The sequence below is a fragment of the Hordeum vulgare genome, chromosome 2H, assembly GCF_904849725.1.
Source record: "Hordeum vulgare subsp. vulgare chromosome 2H, MorexV3_pseudomolecules_assembly, whole genome shotgun sequence".
In the NCBI taxonomy this organism is placed as follows: domain Eukaryota; kingdom Viridiplantae; phylum Streptophyta; class Magnoliopsida; order Poales; family Poaceae; genus Hordeum; species Hordeum vulgare.
In genome coordinates this window covers 126,351,528-126,357,458 of record NC_058519.1, presented here as the reverse complement: position 1 = coordinate 126,357,458, position 5,931 = coordinate 126,351,528, and the positions used below count along the sequence as shown (strand labels likewise).

Sequence of the window (5,931 nt, the reverse complement as noted above, 5' to 3'; positions counted from 1 at the left end):
TGTTCATCAGATGCACAAAATATGTCGGGGCGTTCGTTAGTCCGAACGGCATCACTATAAACTCGTATAGTCCATATCGGGAAGTAAAAGTTGTCTTGGGAATATCTTCTACGCGTATCTTTAACTAATGATACCACGACCATAAATCCATCTTTGAGAAAACTTTTGCTTTTTTGCGAGTAGGTCGAATAATTCATTTATCCAAGGCAGCAGATACTTGTTCTTGATGGTGGGCATATTGAGATCTCGATAATCAATATCTCATCTCTCTTTTTAGCAAATAGTACCGGTGATCCTCATGGTGAGGAGCCGGGCCTGATATACTCTTTGTCCAGTAATTCTCTTATTTGTTTGTTCAACTCTACCAATTCGGTTGGTGCCATTCGGTAAGGTTTCTTGTAAAATGGGATTGTATCGGGTGCAAGTTCAATGACGAACTCTATTTCTCGGTCTAGTGGAATACCTCGCAATTCTTCTGGAAACACGTTTGGAAATTCACACACTACCGGAACCTTCTTTAATTCAGAGATGACCACTTTATTGAGTGCGTCTTGAGGTGGTGTGGGTCTCTGTAAGGATGCAATTCTTACCCTTTCTCACTGATGATGGGTGAGTGTCACAGTCCGGTTGAAACAGTCAATAAATACTTTGTTCGTACTTCACCAATCCATTCCCAGAATAACGTCGAGACTATTGCTTTCCATCACAATTAGGTTTGCCCAGAACGTCAAACCTTTGATTTCAATAGTAAGACCCTTGTAGTAACTTTCAGTAACTTGCTGTACTCTCGGGGACTTGTTGGTCATTGAATTTTCCAAGGGGAGAATCGAAAATTGTGTTTCAAGGCAAATCTTTCCGAAATGAACGAATGGGAAGCTCTGGAATCGAATAAAACCATGGTAGGAATTTTGTTGACACGAAACTTACCGAGTACTATATCTGGTGTCTTCATAACCTCTTCCTTGGCCACATGATTCACATGACCTTTCATGTGGTTATTGTTGGGGTTGAAATAGTTGCGCCTTGGTGATGAGTTGTTATTGGGGTTGTTTGGCTTTTGCATAGCATTTCCTGACTTTCAGTAGTATCTGGCATAGTGTCCTGCTTCTCTGCAAGCGAAACAGTTGTTGCCTGCACGGGGAGTGACATCCTTGTTCCTAGCATATAAATGGGTGCTTGGGTTGTTCGTTGGTGTTGGAGCGTGGCGCGCTCAATTCTTCGGGGTCTCACTCTTCTGCTGTTGTTGTGAGATTGCGCCGAATTATTATTACACGCTTATGAATGTCATCCATGTTGTGACGCTCAGTTTCAAGCATAATTGCTTTGTCTATGAGTGTATTGAAATGTGGGAATGTGTGGGCAACTAGTTGACACTTCAACGCGGGAGCGAGTCCATCTAGGAAATTTTCCATTTTCTTCTCTTCTCTTTTATGTTCATCACCAGCATAGCGAGATAGTTGGTTGAACTCATCCAGATATTCCATTACAGTCGAGCTCCGTTGCTTGAGGTCTTCGAATTCCCTCTTCTTGAATTTCATGACGCTATTGGAGATATGTGCCCCACAAAAGCTTTCCTTAAATTCGGCCCACGTGATGTTGTTCTTGTTTGGGTGCATGCATAGGAAATTTTCCCACCACGAGGTTGCTGCTGTAGTCATGTAATGAGGTGCATATAACACTTTCTCGTAGTCGGAGCACTGGGCAATAATTAGTTTCCTTTCAATATCAAGAACCAGTCATCAGCTTCCATTGGTTTATTGATGTGTGAGAAAACCGATGGACGAGTCTTCTATAATTCAGCCAATCGGGAGCATTGTTGGCGAGGTCCACGATGATTTTCCATATTCAAAAGATGATTCATCATCTCTTGGTGTTGTTGTTGACTTTGCTCATACAGGCGACAAACTTGTGAGAACATTGACTCGTTGTCTTGCTGACTTGACTACCCTTGGGTAAAGGTGTCACGTGTGTGAGTGAAGTGATTTTCTTCCAGCGGACGCGGCATAGAGCGGGTCCAGGGACGATGCATTTCTTAACTCTGGGGCATTGTTGCAAAAAACAAATGAGAAAATCCGAGTATAAGGTGAAATAAATATTTTTGCGGGCCAAGAGAAACAACAAATATTTTTCATAAAACATTTGTCGTGTTCGGAGAAGGATTGCAGGTACATATATTACAACAATCATAATTATACAATACATCATTCACACTGTGCTCACACATACGTCACATGTTATTTAGCTAGTGCACTTCTTCTAATCCTACATGATGCAACAAGACTACTTCTCTTCGGCCTAAGAGCACACAATCATACATATCATAGAAGCGTCCTGACGCACTACTACACCACTACTAGGTGGAGGTGGAGGGGACCTCGATCGGCTGGCCCAGGGCAAGTACCGGGTGAGGTGTTGTGGACTCAACCTATGGGGACCCCGACTCGTAAGTCATGATCATCGAATGTATGTGCTTAGTGATCCCAGAGATCAATGCCCACCGAATACACATAAACTGAATAACAAGAGTCTTACATCCATACATATCGTTTGTTACAAATAGTGACCATTACGGCCAAGTCTTACATAGATAGGCCTTGAAGGCCAACAAAACCAACCCGACTAATAGCGGAAATCTTGGTTGAAAGCGTGAACCCATGCCATCAGCCTTAACCTACAGCCATTCTAACTGGGAAGCATACTAGTTTGCATGAACATCACCAAGGTATTATTCACCATCTCATGTTCTCTCTTACATGGTCAATTAAATAACCAGTGGCAAGCCAATGAGTACTTTCAATGTACTCATGGGCAACCATGAAGTGGAACAAGGTAATAATGAAACATGACATAACAGTGGTATGCCATTTTTGCGAAAAGCAGATTTTTTTTCCTGATGCAATAACATGATCAAATTCTTGTGCGACATGCATCACAAGGCATAGCGGTAACCGAGTGAACAGGTTACATATATCAATACGAACAGAGGGTTCAACGACCCTGGTTCACCCATGATGCCAAGTCACATGACTTAGCTCAAGTATCATATTTCCCATATCATCATATTTTTCACATACTCTCCCACACACACACTTTGTTTATTCGGAAACAACTGGACATAGTTTAAGCAGGATTACCCAACTGTCCTTGACCGTGGACACAGGTATTCGAATAGTTTTACACTCTGCACAGGCTTGCACGTTGTACCCACGAGACTCAGGGAACTATCGTGTCATCCATGACTCGCGGTATACAACATACCCGAGGTAAGCACCCCAACAATGCCTTTCCTCTGGCGACCCTAAACAAAGAGTCCACTCGTTGGTGCCATACCTCATGATGTACATCATACGAGCCTCGCTCTAGATTGTACCATCCATGAGGACACACAACGGTGTGTCCAGTGCGTGTAAAAACAGCTTATGGTCGCCCTACCTCGCACAACTGCGTCTCGAGAGTAGCCACGGCACTCCCACCACTAGTAAAGGGCTCTCTGCAAGCATCGACCAAAGTAATTAACAATGCCCCGTCCCATAATGGGTATTGTGGTCGCACATGTAAGGTTGGGACGGTCGAAAAATCTTAAATCCAATCCCATTTCCGAAATGCACACATAAAACCTTTCTCGGTACACCACTTCTTTCTCAAGTGGTCACTCTTCTCACACCATCTCCCTTAGGCATTAGTGGCACCCGACGGGGTTTTTAAAAAAACGTTTTAAGTCACCTTTCCTTTTACCGCCACCATGCATGCACCCATGCACCCATTCCCATGTGTAGCATTACTAGCAACCTAACTACACGCACCCGCACAACCCTCATAGATGGTTGGGTTATGCCCAAGTGCAAGTGTCAAAAGGAACTACCGGTAACACCTCACCGAGGTAGTTGCCGATCCAAAATAGTCTTATGCATCGGAAATAAATGCTTCATATGACATGCACAAAAGTATTTTCTCATACATGGTCGAGGGCTGCTTGCCTGGTTCAGCAAGGTCTTTGATGTATTCTAACGCTTCTCCTCCCACTTCGAGCACTTAATCTACTCCGTCTACTATCGCGAGAAACAACCATGATAAGCCACACAACAAGCAAAAAAAAAGTTTTCTTTAAATAGATTTTTTATTTTTCTTGGACATCTTTGGTCATAAGAAAAAAACCTAAACCTTGTTCTAAGAGATTCGGATCACTAGAGATTTTTGAACGGAGGAAGTGGAGGCATCACTGGCCCCACAAGAAGTATACAGAAAATATTTTCATAAAAATGAGTGGAGGCACTCATTTAATAGGGCATGAATTTAGAAACATTTAGGAAGTGGTTTCATTGGATTTGGAGTTGGTATGGATTTCCTATGGATTTTGTAACATGAAATAAATGGAAATAGGTGCTATCTATTTGATCCAGGAGACACAATGCCAGAGAAAAATGTTGACTAAAGCTAGAAAAATATAGCATGATATTCTAAGTCTCTGGAAATTGGAATCGCTCCATTTGGAGTTGATTTAGATTTTCTAGGGATTTTGCAAGGTGGGATTTGAAATACTCCAATTTGGATTTGAATATTAACACTACGGAATGGTTCTTTCGAAAAATGTGCAATATACATATCTGGATAGGAAAGGATTTTAGAAGCTCCTAGAAATTTGAATCATCAAATTTGGATGCCATATGAATTTGCTAGGATTTAATTACTCTCTCTAGAAAATAAGAAAAAAGAAAAGCCAATTACCTAGGCGGGCCTAAGACACGCAGTGGGCGCAACTTAGTGTTGCAGCGAACTGGGACGGTCCAGTTGCCCGGGGAAGTGAGCAAAAGGGGCCACGCAGGAGGCACCTTCGGGCTTTACTAATCCTATGCGGGGAGGCGACGAGGAGGGGAACCCGTCTCCACTTATGAGTGGGCCCGACCCGCTGGGTCGCTGGTGCCCGAGCCCCGACGGTCAGAGTCTTCTTCCTCCCCTGCTCGAATGGAGATGGTGCAGGGGAGGCAGAGGTGAGCGGCGCCTGGCGCTTGCCCCGGCGGCACTGGCCTCCTCCGGTGCTAGCCTAGCCATCCTCGGGCGTGGGGGGATGCAGCGCATGCATTCCCACACCCTACGGACGTCGAGGACCACCAGAACAACGCCAGCGACGGCAAGCGGGTGGCAGCGACGACGAACTTGGATAGGGGGGCACAACCAAGGGAAGAGGAGATGGGGCCGAGGGGGAGGAGGGACACGACTCTGAGGGGACTCCAACATGGACTAGAGGGGGAAGGGAGAAACCGCGGCCTCGGATTTGAGCTGCGGTTGGCGGAGAAGCTACGGGCACGGGGATGGACGCAGGGCTCGGGATAGAGAATGGGGAGGTCCGGGAGGCCATTAGGAGGGAGAGGGAGTGAAGTGGCCGAGAGGGGACTCGAGCAGGGCCAAATGGAGGGGGAGCGACGAAGGGGAGCTTGGGTCTGCCTCGGGTGCATTCTGATGCGGCGAGCACACGCGTCAAGTCCACCTTGGAGGCTTGCTGGTGTAGGGGAGATGTGGCAGCTCGAGGGAGGCTCTGTGGCGCATGTGGGCATCTGGCTGCACCCTGCCATGAGCTACGAGACAAGGACAAGGCACACAGCACCGTTAGTGCATGCGAGCAGCATGGTCACCATGCCCACACCTGTCCACAGTAGCCTTTTGGTTTGTCAAAGATGTTTGGCATGCAAGGCATGCGTGCACGAGAGTGATGTAGGAGTTTGGTATCGTATGATACTGCTTAGGCTGGGTTTCATCTCTGGTTAAGTTTGTAGCAACAAACTTGGGCTCTCTCAAAAGTGGTTTTACTGTTGGGCATAGGGGATGAGACCTTGTCTAGGGGGATTAGGTATGGAAAGGCTGCAAGTACACCAAGTTTTAATTCTAGGAGGGTGAGAGTATCTAGCACTTGCAGTTCAAGGCTACAATTTTGCC

The 5,931-nt window shown here is 45.6% G+C and overlaps 1 pseudogene; it reads right to left on the bottom strand.

Moving 5' to 3' along the window:
* Positions 1 to 4,580: 4,580 nt before the first annotated feature.
* On the bottom strand, positions 4,581 to 5,356 carry LOC123429773 (annotated as a pseudogene).
* Positions 5,357 to 5,931: the final 575 nt, after the last annotated feature.